The 18,348-nt window shown below is 35.1% G+C and overlaps 1 protein-coding gene across 14 annotated transcripts in view; it reads left to right on the forward strand.

Moving 5' to 3' along the window:
- Window positions 1–18,348, forward strand: part of LOC143229248 (POU domain, class 3, transcription factor 4-like) — a 299,882-nt gene that overhangs the window by 239,425 nt on the left and 42,109 nt on the right. For 11 of the 14 annotated variants that reach the window (XR_013015764.1, XR_013015762.1, XR_013015763.1 and 8 more), the window contains 2 exons: window positions 3,996–4,138; window positions 5,978–6,330. The gene's annotated coding sequence lies outside the window, so the exon portion shown is untranslated. Of the gene's footprint in view, window positions 1–3,995; window positions 4,139–5,977; window positions 6,331–6,429; window positions 6,572–18,348 lie in introns of those variants that run through there. The other 3 variants (XM_076461325.1, XM_076461323.1, XM_076461327.1) reach the window with 3 other exon arrangements.

The following is an 18,348-nucleotide window of genomic DNA, read 5'->3' on the forward strand; positions in this document are numbered from 1 at the left end:
ATTTTGCTTCCGGAATTTCCTCTAAACTTCAACAACAGTAATATATTTTTATTGCTACCGTATTGGCTCTAAAATAAAGTAAAGTTATAATAATTTTTTTATGATTTAGTCGTAAAAATATAAACTATTTGTCGGTCCAAACTTCTTAGGAAATTTGAATACATATATCACATATGTTTTACTTCAAGATATTTTAAATGCTTATAAATAACTACAAGAAGATGGGAACCACCTGAAAATTATCTACTGAAGTCTATATTGACGTTACAGGTTCGAATGTGAGAGTGACGAAGACAATTACTTAACATACTAAATAGTTTTCTCATGTCATGTCAATTTCTAGAAACCAAATTATGTCTCTTGAAAGATTCTTTGTCTTCACGATACCTTGACCTTTATGAGGTAGTGAACTTACCCAATCTTGTGAAGAAAATAAAATTCCTAGTTTTCTTCACAAAAGAATCAATTGTTTTTAAATTAAATGAGCCACTTCTACTTGAATCTGAAGGAGACATCTGTTTCTCTTTTCTTTTTTTTTTTACAATATTTTGGTTTTCCTTTAACGGCCCGGTATGGCCAGGTGGTTAAGACACTCGACTTGTAATTTGAGGGTCGCGGGTTCAAATCTCCGTCACACCAAACATGTTCGCCCTTTCAGTCGTGAGGGCGTTACATTGTGGCGGTCAATCCCACTATTCATTAGTAAAAGAGTAGTCCAAGAGTTGACGGTGGGTAGTGATGACTAGCTGCCTTCCCTCTAGTGTTACGCTGCTAAATTAGGGATGGCTAGTGCAGATAGTCCTCGTGTAGCTTTGCGCGAAATTCAAAACAAACCAAACCGATTCTCTTTAATATTTATCATAATTGCGACAAGCACCGTCTTTCTTTGTTTCGGTCCTTACTTCCTATAAAGTCATGGTTTTAATACTACATTACTGGATATATGGAGGATATGTTATATCTTCAGTAACCTTCCACGTTCTTGTGTTATAGTACAAGTACTACTTAGTTGTGGGAATTGAGAAACACGCTCTGCTAAGCTGTTTTTCCTGGGATATATTCCACTTTAAAATTATAACGCTGGAGACATATACCTTATGTTTATCCTTGTGGATACGATTAGGAGTAAACGAAGATGAAATCCAATGGTTCATGGTCAATAATAATCATCCAATTAGCTCCAGTGAAGTATAGATAGAAGTTTTCGGAACCACAAAATGATTATGGCTTCCTTTTCTGTTCGTAAGCATCGTCGTTTAACGGGAGTTAGAAGCCTACTGGAATAGGCAAAAGTCTTATTGGGCTTTAGATAGCATCTTTGTTGAACTGAGACAGCTTCTAATCCAACAGACTTGTATGTATTGAAAGTTCAATTTCTTTTGCTTGAAACTTGAGTTTTCAGCATACCTATAACATTTCTTCCCTGTTTGTTCTCAAAGTGTAATAGTGGTGAAATCTGAAATACACGTAATACAGTTTTTATCTAACAGTAAAACTGCATTTCTCTCCAATTGCAGTAGCCTCATTAAGCCTCATACAGCATTACATATTGATTTTGTTCTGCCTCAAAAATAGAAAACACAAGTTCCATATTGTTTGTTTACTTTTGGCTTAAAGTGCCCAGTCAGTTCTTTTAACTGTGTTGTTACATAATTCTCAGTTTCACTTGTATCTGGCAGCTGTCAAATAAGTTATTAACTTTTCCTGCAAAATGTTATAATTTCCTTCTCCTGTTTATTTTCGCTAATTGACTTCTTAATCCAAAACAATCACAAAGTTTTCGAAATGTTGATTCATCACCTTGCTCCATCTTGTTACTAACGAAGTAGGGTCTGTGTGAGTGTCAAAAGGCTGGAATAAAGTAGTCGCCATTTTGGTTTAAGAGTTTTGTTTGTTAAGAAGCTATCACTCTATACTCACTCATTTCCTTCGTAACGTTACTGACTTATCTTATGTTCTGTTTGTCCGTCCCAAAGAAATATCCTTTCCTCGTCATTAATGTATAATAAGACATTTTATCACACTGTTTAGTGACACAGAAAGACTCAGCTTAATGTTACAGTTTATCAGGAAAGACTAACTGATGAACTATGTGACGACTGTCAATCTTGAACGGAAAAACAACGCAACAATAGGAACAGAACAATGTTAACAACACTTCATCAGAAATACAACACAATAATTACGAAACACCGTTATCTTTGTTAAACTCACTGTTTAAAACTACTAACATAAATATTTCTTTCCGTGGTAATGAACTCTCTTAGAATGCCAGTTTGTGTTAGCATGGTGTTGATTATTATTAGCAAACACAACTTCTTTACCACTTTAATATATTTAACGTCTTACTTGCTATTCAGTTGTAATTTGTTATTTACCTTTAAAGGCTAAGATATCACAATAACATTTTTTTTGGTATAAAAACCTTTAACTACAAAACAGGGAGTATTCTGAGTAATGTGGATACTCAACAGCTGTAAACATTCTAAGTAATGTGAATACTTAATAGGTGTAAACAATCTGAGTAATGTGGATACTCAACAGCTGTAAACAATCTGAGTAATGTGGATACTCAATAGCTGTAAACAATTTGAGTAATGTGGATACTCAATAGCTGTAAACAATTTGAGTAGTGTAAATACTCAACAGATGTAAACAATCTGAGTAATGTGGATACTCAATAGCTGTAAACAATTTGAGTAGTGTGAATACTCAACAGCTGTAAACAATCTGAATAATGTGAATACTCAACATCTGTAAACAAATTTCCATTATTATCGTTAAACAAATTGTATGAAAAATTACAGAATACTTCTTTAATTATGTGTATTTCAAGCAAAACGTAAATAACTACACCTGGCGACAAAATTGCGAAGGACGTTCATACTTAACAAACAAAATGTTTGATTCTTTGATTCGTTAAATGTTGCTTTTCTCACTGCAAATACGTTAAACGGTAAAAGTGTCTGTGAGTTCTCCCCCTACCTTACTGTTGCGAGTTTGAAAACTTGCTAAAAAGAACTCTTTGTTAACTACTCATGTCTAGTGCTTACTAATAGCTTAGTTGCCATGACAACAGGGAGATAGAAACTCCTGCAAAAGGGGAGAAATAAAAAAAAACAAACTTGACTAATGCCTGGGGAAAATAAATGACAAAAGTTTAGCTAACATTAGGCCTGTTCCAGAACGACCAATGTAATCGCCTCGATTTGATAGTCCGAGACTTGATTCGGTAAAATCAGTAGCAATGTATGAAGGTTAGAACATTACACATACGCCCAACTTTCCACAATCTGATGTGGAAAGATTGCTCGTGTATTTGTTTGTACGATTACATGCTTCCTGATTGCTTTGAATGTACAGTGGGATAGGGGGCGTGACTGGAGCTTTAAGAGAAGAACCATTGACAAATTATATATTTTATCATGTTGATGCAACTGTCTGCCTCATTAATCACAGCAAACGTTAATCAAGTTTAAATCAAAACAATGTGACGAGGCAAAAGAAAATAGTACTCAAGTACTTTTCCACAATCACTACGTATATCTCGAGTGTTAAACAATCTGTATTGGGAATGCGGATTTATATCAGTCTTTCAGTAATTTGCACAACGATCGTATTTACGTAAATTTTACTTACTGGGTTTATGAACTGCCAGAAGCATCAATAATTAATTAATGATCACAGCAGGAGACTCTTTTAAAACCTAAATTCGTGTTAAAAAGTTTTCGTGAGTTTTAAAGTTAAACTACAACTATGTTTGGATGACAAATTAATTCAATGTACTGTGTTAAACTTTCAGGTCATATTTCCTACAATTAATTAAAGTAATTGTGTGTTCGTAATTGTTATTTGTACCTTAACGCTTATCTTCTTATGATTATAAAAAAGTTCATTACGTTTTTACAGTGGAAACCTTGAGCTATAGTTAATGGTAAGAGTGTAAAAGTAAAATCTGAATAGTAATACTTAATGTGTTTGTTCGTTTATTGTAGAGCAAGGCCACAGTGGGCTACCTGCTGTGTCCATCGTGGAGAATCGAGCTACAGATTTTAGTGTTCCAAGTCTGTAGACATACCACTGTCCCACCGCAGGACTTATTAGTATGAAAACGTGAACGTTGAACTAAAGCGTATTGGTGAGTATAAATCTCTTGAAATGTTTAGATTCATATTATAATTTGTAAATAGCTGTCAGTGGTAACAGCTCGGGCTTGGAATGACCTTAATCTTTACGAAAACCGATCCCTGTTGAACAGCTTGGCGGTTCTTCTAGTGTTAACGTTACTGTCGTATTGACAGGAGCTACTGCCTGTTTTTTTCTCAAGAACTACCTGATATACGACCACCCCTACTCAGTGACAAAAGTAAGACTTCCCATGAGACAGACGCTTTGCTATTGAGCCACAAGAGACTGTCTACAAATTTCACTAGCAGGATTTACAGCACTTGAAATTGAAAAATCTTTCCTTTTCAAAACTTTTTTTAAAATTTTCCATTAGAATAAAATAAAATTCACACTTCGTGTTGTCATGCAAACTACAGGGCTTTAACACGTCCTGTACCAATACGTTTCTTCTGCCCCTTGTCCATTGTACACTCACATATCACCCAGACAACCGCACGTGTTTGCATGCGTATTTGACTTGCACGTGCCTAGAGATCTTGACCTGATGAAAAGCCTTATGAAGACCACCTAGAAGAGGTGGCTACAGGAGATACTGATTGTCCTGAATACCGGATGGAATTTTTGCGGTAATGTACCATTCTCTGAATATCTGTAAGAAAATAAGAGAATAAATAAGAAAGAAATTGCTTTTCGTTAGTTCATGCAAAAAAGTTTAATTAACTAAGCAATTGTCAAAATGATATATCGAGACTTCACAATAACACGAAATGCGAAATGTTAAATTCGATGAGGTGGCCAGTTTGCTCATATACTTAAATTCCCTATTGAGATGCTGTATCACTCACTATAATGGTGGTTTGTTTTTTTTTATTTAAAGGTTGATGAAATTAGTACAGAGTTTATGATACCAGTGCATGAACTTTGTAGAATGATATTTCTTGTATCGGATAAGATGTTGTTTTGTTGCAACAAACTTTTTTTGCAAGATTTATAAGCAAATAACATCAGTAATGACTGTTTGAGCAAAAGAAAAATAAAGTTTTTGAAAAAATTAATTACTCCGTTTATAATCTCGATTCGATTTTCATTTTTAAATGTTAATTTTTAACCCAAAATTGATTTAGTGTATTGAGCAGTCCATTATATCATGTTTATCAAAATTTTGACACTTCCACTAAAGCCTTCAAAATGCTCGCTTTTACACCCAGTTTCCAAACGGATCATCCAACTGCAACAAGACATCTGAAAAAATCAACCCGCCGTCCTAGTTACCCAACACGTCAAACTTGCATTGCAAATACCCTCAGTGGCACAGTGGCAAACCTGTGGACTTTCAACAATAAAATCTTGGCACAAAGAAACAAAACGTTACAAATAGCCACTCCATACACATATTATCCTCAATGTTGACACGCTACTCTCAGTTACCCAAAAAAATTATTCCGCTATAAGACACTGAACTCGCTAGTTTGTTAGCCATTGTTACCCAAACTATTATCCTACCGATGAAGTTTAAACAAAGTTAAAATTTAAATATTTACAGAAACTGCGTGAATTATAAAACTATATATCATGTATTACCTGTTTATTCAAGCTATTCAAAGACCACAATCACTATATTTTCATTACATAGACAAATAGAAATATTCTTTATTTACAAAGAATTAGGAACATACCCTTAGAAGAAACTCCTTTAAATGCCTCAAGTCTTCTAATAATTTCCGCTTGATTGCCAGTGGCGCCCTCGGTGTCGGCATATGTAATTATTATTTCATTATCTTAACCTTGTTTGGCTGTCACTTACAGACGAGTTAGAATAAAAGTTTGTTTGATGTTTTTATTACGCCAGCTTCGCTCGAGGGTGTGGATCGACTTACCGGTCTTTGTGGTTGTCGTGACTAAGGGGAAATGCGACAATACGGGCATCGTCAGCCAATTGGAAGTGATTAACTCGTAGAAAATTGGCATCTGGTTGCATTGTATACGATCTTAGAAATCAACAAAGAACTGATCAAAGTTGTCTTGAATATAACAATAATGGTGAGAAAATCAGATTCCTTAAAACTGATTACTAGATAAGAAAAATACACTTGACTTTTACACGGTTAAAGAAAAAACCAGTTCCTATTTATGAAGTTTCTATAACAGAAATAGTGATCTTTGTACATGTTAACAAGTAATAAAGAAGATTAGATTGTTTCATTATTTGAATTAACAGTTTACTTATTGCATACTTAACTTTCTCTCATCGGTACAAAACCTAATTTAATTAAAATTTGTTTCTGTTGATTTTGTTTTTAGCGCAAGTCTACACAACTGGCTATCTGTGCACTGTCCACAGCGGGAATCGTACCCCGGGTTTTAGCATTGTAAATACTTAAGATTGTATAATTAACTTAGGTGTTTTCTTATAATCATGTAGACGTCTCCTTCACAGAAACAATCTATATAACTACTTACCAGTAAGAATTTATTCGTGTCTACCGATTAAGTTCATACATTCCATCTTTCATATCACGAAAAAGTTTAGTAAATGTGTAATATAATAAATACAAATCTCAAAAAAATATATATTTTTAAGAAAGCATAAGTTCACGAATCTAGATAGAGATGTGTGTTGTTTGTTGATATGGACAAAGCAAGAGACTAGGGTTAAAGTTTGCATAGATGCATTAATAGTTTTGTTTCATAGTTCGGTTTGTAAAGTGAATAGTACACACATCTCATTTTCTTCTCAACGCCGTAAGGGATGGAGGAACATTCAGTTTATGCTAATGAAATTTCAGAATAATTGTTTTACGGCACATTAATTAGTACTTTTTTCCTTACGGAAAGTACAGAATGTATCTAAAACTATGAAAAGCCTAAGGTTACGTTAATTACTTGCTTAAACTTAATTTCAACCTCAACACGTGTTTTCTGTAGGTTTGATTTTGAATACCTGCCTTTCCTTAATTGAGGGAACTACAAAGTTTGTTTAGTGCAACTTTTTTACTGTAAACTTTATTACTATTTTTTCTTTTAGGATAACATTTTTACACTAAGTTATTTGTAAGACATTCCATCACTTTATGTTTCAGGCAAAAAAAACAAAAAAAACAATTATCATTGCCAATTATATTAAATTATCGGTCATTCAGTTTTGATTCGGTTTATATTTATCGTATGAAGACATATTTTTTCAAACGGTATACTGGCTACTCTGTTTCTTGTATTTCAACTTTGCACACATATAATAATTTTATTCTAGAAATATTGTAATAAATCTACTGTAACAAATGGTTCACGTTGTCATATTAGTCCATTTTTTTCCACCCAACCAGTGAAATATATTTACAATCTTTCAAAATAGTTAACATTAGATATTTTTCCTCTGGAACTAATTTTTCCGCTGCTTTTAGTTGTTAGTTTGTTTGGGTTTTTCCGTAAAAATCTCAGATGCAAAAAAACCGTATTTTCAAATTAAGAAAATAACAACATGTAGGACCACTTTTTTGTACTGATATTCAATACAGGTTAGATTGTGCTTCTATTCTTTACCTGCATTTTACTCTCGAAAACAATCGATTCTTTTGATACCTAAGAAAATCCTCTTTCCCTCGAGGCCATAGCGTACTTCTGCAGCTCATCTGTGAAAACAAAACCAGCACTGCGGGTTGCCTCTGTCCCGGCTAATAAAAGCTAGACAAGAAGGCTTCTACATCGCAACCGTGTAGATTTATGGAAATGAGGCTCGGAGCAGCCTCAATCCCCAACCAAAGAACGTTTTATGTAAACGACCTCCAGCAATTGGTGTATTTTCTTGAATATCCCAATGTACTTAGGCATAATGTCTATCGGGTAATCTCTTTTCTCATTTGTTTTAGTATTCTGCTTCTGGTCAACCGATTACTTTACAAAACTTTGAGCTCTTTATTTCAGTATATACAAGCTCAGAGCTTTAGACGCTTGTCTGTGTGTGTTCGCGAGATGAGCACACACGTATAAGCATATCAAAATAAACATGATCAGCTAATACAATAGCTTATAACACAAATATTGGAGAGGCCCACGCAATGCTGCTCTTATGCTTCAATAACTTCCAACTGACTGGAAATAATAGACAACCTTCTATATTCTCTACCCCGAAGGTTTTCCAACTTTCAAAACCAGGTCTAGTGAATCCTTCGATACATGTGTTTATTCATAGAAGAGAAGTGTAGAGGCACGAGTCACAAAAAAAACAACCTTCACGGTTACTCTTTCCTTATATACATATATAGGCAGATAATGAATTTATAATATACCCCTCAATTACTTATCTGTCTTTTTTATTTTCTATCTACCTTCATTTATGTTTATTTATACTTCATTTATATTACATCAGTTCGTATACCTGCCTCTCTTTTTCTAATCTCTGGAACTTCATATTTAGTTTTTCTGTAGGTCTGTTTGTTCTGTTGTTGGACTCATTCTCTTCACAAGTCACTTCATAAAACGTTCTGCAGCATATGTTGGTCTACGCGGTTCTTAGCATAACGAACGCCGCTGCTAATGTATGTGTGTGTGTGTTTTCTTATAGCAAAGCCATATTGGGCTGTCTGCTGAGGGAATCGAACCCCTGATTTTAGCGCTGTAAATCCGTAGACTTACCGCTGTACTAGCGGGCGGGGTGCTGCTAATGTAAGAATAATAAAGTCAAAACAGTTAGTAAAAAGCTGATTTTAGGCTGTAGGCGTCCATGAACAGTAAAATCGTCTTTAAACATAGAATACAACTAGACCAGCCAGTTGCAGAATATCCAACCCAGAGTATTGTGTGCTTATTCTGTAGTTGGTAAATCTTAAATGAGTTGTAATATGCAGGTGATACGTTGGACTTGTTTCTTTGTCTCTTTTGCTGAATTTAGCGTAAAGCTCACCAACATCGTTCACCGCTAACTCTTAGACCACTCTTTTATTAACAAATAGTGGAATTGACTGAAACATTATAACACTCGCACGGCTAGGTGACCGAACATGTTCAGAGAGGAGATTCTAACGGGCGAGCAGCAGATCGCAAAATCAAGTGCCCTAACCACCATATTTATGGATAAACGCGACTGGAATTAAAGACGTGAAATATACAGGGTGTTCGGAAAGTCACTGTGCAGTTTGTCTGTTAATAAATATATAAGTGTACAGTGACTTTCCGAACACCCTGTATTTTGGCATAAACCTCATTCATACATCTTCTAGCTTGATATGTACTTTGTTTTATCTAAAATAATAAACTCTTCTGTTGGGAAAATCACTAATAAAACCGTGTAATAGGATTAAGACCTTAATAAACCTTTATACTTTAACACGAACTAAAATGGTGTTTTATTATTGTTGGTAGTAGATATCTGAAGGTTGCGACCATTACACGGAGAGTAACGTATACCGTTTATCACAGTGATAGTATTGTTAAATGCAGTGCTGTTTTTACGGGACATTTTATTAGTATTAGTGTTATTGTTATAGATGGCGTTATTGTTACAGGTACCTTTATTAAGTATTACCTTTATTCAGACTTATAAACTGGAAAGAAAAGAAACGTTCGAAATGTTCTTAGTTAAAATATTATTATATGTCGAGTTTTCGGCTTCTCTTTATGGAGCCTCTGTTGGTTTTATATGTGATCGCTACAGTCAACAACAACGAAACAGTGTGGGAACAATTAACTAGCACTAATAGAAACGATCTACTCACCTGCTGGTAGCAAAAACAAAGGAAGTAAACGTGTAGGAATATGGATAGAGCAGACGTTAATAACTAGTATTGAACGTTCTATAAACTGATAAAGACCAATGAGAAACTAAAATGGTCAACAAAGCACTATTTTTATTTATTTTTTATGTTTTTTTTAGCAAAGCCACATCGGGCTATCTGCTGAGTTCACTGAAGTATCGAACCCCTGATTTTAGCGTTGTAACTCCGTAGACTTGCCGCTGTACCAAGGGAGGGCTATTTTCAAATGGACTGTAAAGTTGTGATTAGCAATTCATAAACCCGTGTTATTCCAAAATTGTTTCATCTACATGTCGCTTTTCTTCAGTAAACACACACTTAAAGTATAATAAAGTGCATAAAAGGTAGATTTAATTTAACTAGTGCATTTTTACTTAATTTGTCTTTCTTTTGTTAAAGTAATGAAGCCCAGGCACGTTTTATGGTAGTTTGTCGAATATTTTAGTTTAATTCTAAAAGAAACCCAGATTCGTTTATTTTAATTCGAGTGACATTGAGGGTCAGTTCACGGCCTGTGATCTGAGTATTGGTTCATTATATCTCAAAGTTATTTTCATGGAAGTGTACAGCCGAAATCAGTATTAATTATTCGTGGCACCAGTGTCTCGTTTCTCTGATGTTTCTTTACGCGCACCTTGATATGACAATGGGTTCTACTGATTTAATTCTTGGTCACATGTACACTAGATGCTACAGGCAAAAACAAATATTGTCACTTCATAACTTTTTGCAGGAGCAAGAGGAGAAACAGTATTCGAAAGATTATTGAAAAATCAAATCCACTAATCAGATCAAGAAAACTTAGCGTATGATAACTTTCTACCTACATTTGAACATCTGACATGTTTACTAACTAAACCTGACGAAACGTAGCTCAAACGTTACGGTTTAAACGTCGAAAGCTGGCGAAACACTCGAAACCAATTAGATTTAACTTCCGTGATAAAATCGCGTAAAAATTCATATGCTTTTTTCTCTTAACTAATTTGTCCATTACGGATTCTAAATGAGACGTGTGTAAAAATAGCATTTTAGTTGGGTTTTCTTTCTCTAACAAGTCACTGTCCAAGAAGCTTTTTCTTTTCTATACAAAAATCATAATTTGATCTGAAACGTCATTTGTATGTAGAGAATAACACTACTTCTGCAGGGTCTCTTAAGTATTCTGTTTCAATAGTAAATAAAACCAAAATTAAGAGTAGCAAAAGTTTCGTTTCTTGCTTATAAAGTTCACAGATCATGCTATGTTGTAGCCTACAGGGAGGATAATTCTTCTCATGAATCATGGCATCCGCACGTTCTACTGATGTCACGACAGTACAACTTGCAACATCAAGCGTCCCTTAAGTAACGTCATTTTGGTGCCTACTGACATACAAAACACTACTGAATAGTGGTGGTGCGAGTGACCCCTTTTTATTTTCATGATTCTACTTCTTCATACAGAGTAGCACTGTGTACATGCTTTTATCGAAATAGTGTAATGTATTTTATGTAAGTATAGTAAACACATTCTAATAACACTTAGAGAAGCATCGTCACTGATTTTAATGTAATTATTTGGATTCTGCTCATTGCTTCTACATGGTCGTTTTTGAAAATACTTGATAAGCAAACTGGTCCAGAACTTCTGAATTGTTTTAAATGTATTTTGTTTAAAATGAATAATAGTTGATGTGTGTTCGACTTCTGCCCAACAGTGGCACAGCGGTATGTTCGTGAACTCACACCCGTAGAAACCAGGTTTCGATACCCGTGGTGAGCAAAGCATTGAGTAGCTTTGTTCTTAATTCTAATCAATCAATATAAGAGGCTACTCGAATGTTTTTGAAAATTTATAATGTAATTAGCCTAGAGTACAAACATTTCAACTATCATACACGTCTTTATAACACGATGGAAGTTTAAGAACTACCATATACAAAACAGAGAAGAGTAAAAGCATTGAACTGATAATATCTTATATATATATCGTCACAATCGCATAACAAGATACAAGTCTTGACTGGAGCTTTGCCACATCTTATAAAAGTCTTGAAATTATTAGACATACCATTGCACGAGGGCTATCAGCGCTAGCCGTCCCTAATTTAGTAGTGTAAAACTAGAAGGAAGGCAGTTACTCATCACACCCATCATAATCTCTTGGACTACTCTTTTACCAGTGAATAGTGGAATTGACCGTCACGTTATAAAGCCCCCACAGCTGAAATGGGAGAGCATATTTTTTTGTGACGGGGATTCGAGCCCACGACCCTCAGATTACGAGTCGAGTGCCTTAACCGCCTGGCCATGCCGGGCCCACAAGTCTTGGAGATATGCTATGTAGATATAATAACAGCACAAGTCTTAAAATTATCAGATCTCTGAGGTTTCAGTCGTCATAACAAGAAGTTATAAGACTGTTTAGTAAATGTATCGAGACAGCGAAAAAGGCTTGATATTATCAGATAATATCGTCTCAATATTATTAACAGGATACAAGGTTTGATGCTACGTATAGATAACAGAACAGTTCAAAAGTGTTGGCATTAACAAATGTATGCCGTCTTTGACGTCGTAGCAGGATAAAAGTATTGGATCTACATACAGGTAACAGAACAATGCAAAAGTATTTACATTATGATATATATATATATACACATGTATACTGTCTCAGTTGTCATAACATGATACAAAATTTTTAATTACTCTATAAGTACCAGTGGTGTGCAATACTCTAACTTTTATCACATATAATTTGTTTTAATTAACAGAAGAGAGAAAACTCATCGGGCCACATATATATATATAAAGATACCACATCGAACTTAGACTAAGTTTTTATTGTGATGTCACGTGTTTTATGAAATTACCTACTCCTTTTTGTACTGGCACGTGTAAAATTGTCTACATGATTTATTAAGTTATTAGTTTCAGTTCTGATCTATTATTAAATAGATGCTTTGATCAGGGCACAAGCATTCAGATTACTGGTAAATGTATAACTGAAGGTGTTAATATGGATACCTTATATGTAGTATGAACATAGTATTGGGCGAAAGGCCTAATCATTTAGATTACTGGTAAATGTATAACTGAAGGTGTTAATATGGATACCTTATATGTAGTATGAACATAGTATTGGGCGAAAGGCCTAATCGGCTCTGGATATAAAAGATATAATGTGGTTGACATATTAGTATACACTTTTGTTTTTTACTTTCACTAAGATGTTCTTGCAAGCAATATACATGTATTCATTCTCATATTATATAAATAATAGAGACAGATCATTAATTCACGGGACTGTTAGGTTTCAGACTCTGTTGATTATAACCAACCTTACGTAATTACTATTATTTTTATATTTTATCACTGATACTGAGAATATTATTTGTTCCTGTAGTATACAAACAAAACCGTTTCAAGATAGAAAGTTTATAAATTGGATTGTAGGAAAGGTTTTGATAAAATAATGATCACACAATGAAACTTGATCCAAATCCTACCTACTTGTTTACAGTTCATATTTTCAGTTGTGTGACACAATATAAGTAGAGAGAAAGAGAATGGTCGAGAAACAGAAAGTTAAAGTTTTAATTCTGAACTTTTCTGCTTGTTGTCATGACAACCATGACTTATGGTTATGTTTCTGCTGAAGCATTTGGACATGTTGGAAACGGGGGACAACTGCTATATAGTTTCATCAGTATACTGCTTGACTTTAAACGTGCAGGCGTGCCGTTTGCTGTTGGACGAGCTGCCGCCTCGTGCTATTTACACGTCCCTTATTACCATACAATCCATATTTATGAAGTTGAAGAGAAATGGTATCTACCTTCCGCGTCCCCTTCCGTTCCCTCCTCAGACAAACATGTTATCTGCTCCATACAAAGCATAAACCTTGCCCTGGCTAAGATTTCACTCGCTAGCTACGGAACTCTTCTAATAACCGCAATTGTGAAGAAAATTATTTGTAAGTATTTCTATGTTATATATGTTAATATCTCCTCTAAATTACACTTTTTTATATTTACAAGCCACAGACAAACAAATAGGAGACAAATAACAGGTTTGTTAGCTGAACGAATATGGCGAAAATTTGTTTTCATAACTGGATCGAATAAAGTTGAAGAATCGCTTAGACATTGTCCATATTTTGCGTTATACGAACGTCTTATCAAATTTTGCCATCTTTTTTTTCTCCAGAAACGTGTTGCAATGGACATGTTATGAAACTTTAAAAATGATTACACGTAGGAAAGCGTTTTCAACAATCAACGTATAACATTTCAATAAGTTAAAAACAACTAAAATATCATTTGATAAAAGTTATGAAAACTATACTGCCACATTTGTAGAAGTAAATAAACTAATACTGAGTTTGAAGAAGTTAATGAATATCTAAAGTAACAGTTGGAGAAGTTAATAAACAACTACAATAACACATTTGAGAAGCTAATGAAGAACTAATGCAATCATTTTGAGAAGCTAATAAACAAATATTATCACACTTGAAGAAGGTTAGCAGCATTTGTAAAGTTAATAATGCACATATATCTTTCGTATTTCCTAATGAAAATAAGGAATCCATCTCATAATTAAACACTTGAATAACGTATTAAACATTTGAAAAGCATTTTAACAGTCCTATAACAGTTGATGGAAGCAATAAACTCTTCATGTAACAAATGGAAAAGCTAATAATTATCAAAACAACATCTACAGGAAGTAATATACAATTAACTCCAATTTTGGGAAACCTAATAAATAGCCAGGTGGTTAAGGCACTCGAATCGTAATCTAAGGGTGGTGGGTTCAAATCCCCATCATACCAAACATGCTCGCCCTTTCAGCCGTGGGGACGTTAATCTGAGGGTCTCTGGTTCAAATCCCCGTCACACCAAGCATGCTCACCCTTTCTGCTGTGGAGGTGTTATAATGTGACGATCAATCCCACTATTCGTTGGCAAAAGAGTAGCCATGGAGTTGGCGATGGGTGGTGATGACTAGCTGCCTTCCCTCTAGTCTTACTCTGATAAATTAGAGACGGCTAGTGCAGATAGCCCTTGTGTAGCTTTGCGCGAAATTCAAACTAAACCTAATACGTACTGCATGCAACACTTCATAAAATTCATAAACAAATCATGCAACAAAGGAAAAAGCTAAAAGCTCATACAATAGTTAAAATAATATAACGTTTAATAAAACTTATAAACACACCATACAAAGTTTGAAGGAAATAACAAACATCTTGTAGGAGTTGAAGATGGTAAATATCATTCAACTTTTTGAGAAGCTACGAAACGATTACCTAACATTTGAAAATGGTAATAAATATACGATAATTAAACATTTAAAAACAACTAAATGTTTTTGCAAAAACTGAAGAAGCTGATAAAGTACAATAATTATCTCACTATTATCTGCTTCATATGGACTAGAAATATTTTCTTACAGACAATCATTGCTTAAGTTAAAATTTTCTGGAATTACACAAATTGTACTTAATCAATACGACTTTCTGGTCTGTACAGTAATTCAATACAGTTCAAAATTCAGTATACTTAGTTTAATAGTAGATCACGCAACCTCATATAATAGGTAATAAACAATGTCAACGTGAACCGTGTACTTCAATACGTTTCATAAAATGAGTTTGGCTTTATTAAATTGAAATATTGTGTGTTAACGAAAAAACACTAAACTTTCGTAAAATACATTAAACGTGAATTCCACATTGTTATTCTATGACATTATAAACTCATTGTTTTGAGGAATAAACGAAAATTCATAACAAAACATATTCAAGTACAGTTTAATACAGAGGGTTGAGTATGTTATATTAAAACGATTTTAAATATGCAAATTTGCAATCACGTCACGTTTGTTTATGTTATGTTTTTTGAATTTCGCACAAAGCTACTCGAGGGCTATCTGTGCTAGCCGTCCCTAATTTAGCAGTGTAAGACTAGAGGGAAGGCAGCTAGTCATCACCACCCACCGCCAACTCTTGGGCTACTCTTCTACCAACGAATAGTGGGATTGACTGTCACATTATAACGCCCCCACTGCTGGGAGGGCGAGCATGTTTGGCGCGACTCGGGCGCGAACCTGCGACCCTCAGATTACGAAACGCACGCCTTAACGCGCTAGGCCATGCCAGGCCCACAATCACGTCACAATCATGGTGATATTAAGTCACGGTGGAATAGCTTATATCAGAACTAGATTTTTACGTTGTTTGGCTTTACAAAAGTAGTGTGATGCTTACCAATATTCGGGAAGATACGTAAAAGACTTATAGTTTTTTAGGAAAGACATTTCCGATGAAATATATTCATAGATACAGATAATAAACACAATTTCAAATTGGCGATTTAAAATATCCGTGAAGGAGATATCCCTTGTATTGAATGGCATTGGAAAACAAAAGAATATATATCAACTCGAGAGAGCCAGGCGTACAGGATCACCCAGACAAAGACCTGTAATAAGTTGTACCCAGTCGTGGTAAGTTAAGTGCGACGTCTTGTAACAAGCGAGAAACCACGCACAAAAAGGTCAGTGGCAAAAGTTATCCACGTGTCTCAGACAAAAGTAAACAACGTAATCATCTATCTCGGTCTGAAAGAGTTAAAAATATTTCTTCCATGAGATATTCATTCAACCATCGTATATTTCAAGCAACTAATGAGTGAAATTGGTATTCGCACTATTCCATACAAAGACATATTGGTGAGAGAGCCAGGCGTACAGGATCACCCAGACAAAGACCTGTAATAAGTCGTACCCAGTCGTGGTAAGTTAAGTGCGACGTCTTGTAACAAGCGAGAAACCACGCACAAAAAGGTCAGTGGCAAAAGCTATCCACTAGTCTCAGACAAAAGTAAACAACGTAATCATCTATCTCGGTCTGAAAGAGATAAAAAAAATTTCTTCCATGAGATATTCATTCAACCATCGTATATTTCAAGCAACTAATGAGTGAAATTGGTATTCGCACTATTCCATACAAAGACATATTGGTGAGATCGCCAGATGCAAAGTCTATGGATTTCTGTGTGATCGAGCTATTGAAACAAAGGCTCAAACACTAGAACGTTTATTGAAAGTCTGCAGGGAAGAAGTGTGTGCTTCAGACGTGACACCTTTATGATCAAGCTTTGTGCAATGAAAACTGTAATGCAAAGGCTTTTATAAAGATGCACATTTTTCAGATAGGGTACGAGAGGACGTGACGACACGAACTGTAACGACGTTGTGAGGCTCTAAAATCGTTTCACAAGCATACTCAACCTCTGTATAATTTGAATGCTCTATCCACGAGATCCTAACCTTAAAAAGTTTAGGTCATAGGATAAGAGAACTTCCTTACACGACTTTCATAATATTCTTGCTAATCGTCTTGTTCTGTTCCTTACGTGAACCTAACTTTAAAATATAAATTATGTTCCTCGTATGATCCTCGTTTTAAAATTAAACGTGGGAGGAGTCACGAGATCGTTCTATTCCTTATTATAGAGCAAATGAAAAGTGTGGAGTTATAAAAAGATATATGTTAGTGTGGATTATGACACAGTAATATTATAAAGTTTTATATATGTTTGCTATGAATTACAACAGAGTGAAGGTTTGGAAATCACGGGTTCTGTGTCGTATCAACGATTATGTTATAGTATCAAACCCTTCCTTTGTTAATCATTGTTTACTCAAAAACGTAACTGCGTGTGACGAAACGTACATTAGAGAATACTTGTAAATGTTGTGGCACGTGATAAAATGTATTACAAATATATATGTAAATGAATGTAGTGACGCACGACAAGACGTACATTTACAAGAACATTTATTTGGGATGAAAATCGTTAAATAAAGAATGTTTGCTTTTTATTTAAGTGGAGCCCAAGGTCACACAATGAGATAACTGTACTTTGGCCACCACGGGTGTTAAAACCCGTTTCTAGATTTGCGAATCCGCCACTGGGGGCAAACAAAGAGTGATTGCCATCGAGTTGTCAGTCAGTATTTTAATTACACGCTCGGTCCGCAATGGCCAGGTGGGTTAAGGCGTGCGACTCGTAATCTGAGGGTTGCGGGTTCGCATCCCCGTCGCGCCAAACGTGCTCGCTCTTTCAACCGTGGGGAGGTTATAATGTGACGGTCAATTCCACTATTCATTGGTAAAAGAGTAGCCCAAGAGTTGACGGTGGGTGGTGATGACTAGCTGCCTTCCCTCTAGTCTTACACTGCTAAATTAAGGACGGCTAGCACAGATAGCCCTCGAGTAGTTTTGTGCGAAATTCAAAAGCAAAGCAAAAAAATTACAGCACATATAAGTACAGTATCTTTCAGTCTTGTTTCGAGGTGGATTGACTAGTAGTATTGAACCATATCTTTGTGCAACCAAAGAGATTCCCTTGAAGTCTTTCCATATCTAAAACAGACCGCAACAACTCGCTACACTACTTTTGATGATCGATTCCTT

Source organism: Tachypleus tridentatus, chromosome 10, assembly GCF_004210375.1.
Source record: "Tachypleus tridentatus isolate NWPU-2018 chromosome 10, ASM421037v1, whole genome shotgun sequence".
NCBI classification, from domain to species: Eukaryota; Metazoa; Arthropoda; class Merostomata; order Xiphosura; family Limulidae; genus Tachypleus; species Tachypleus tridentatus.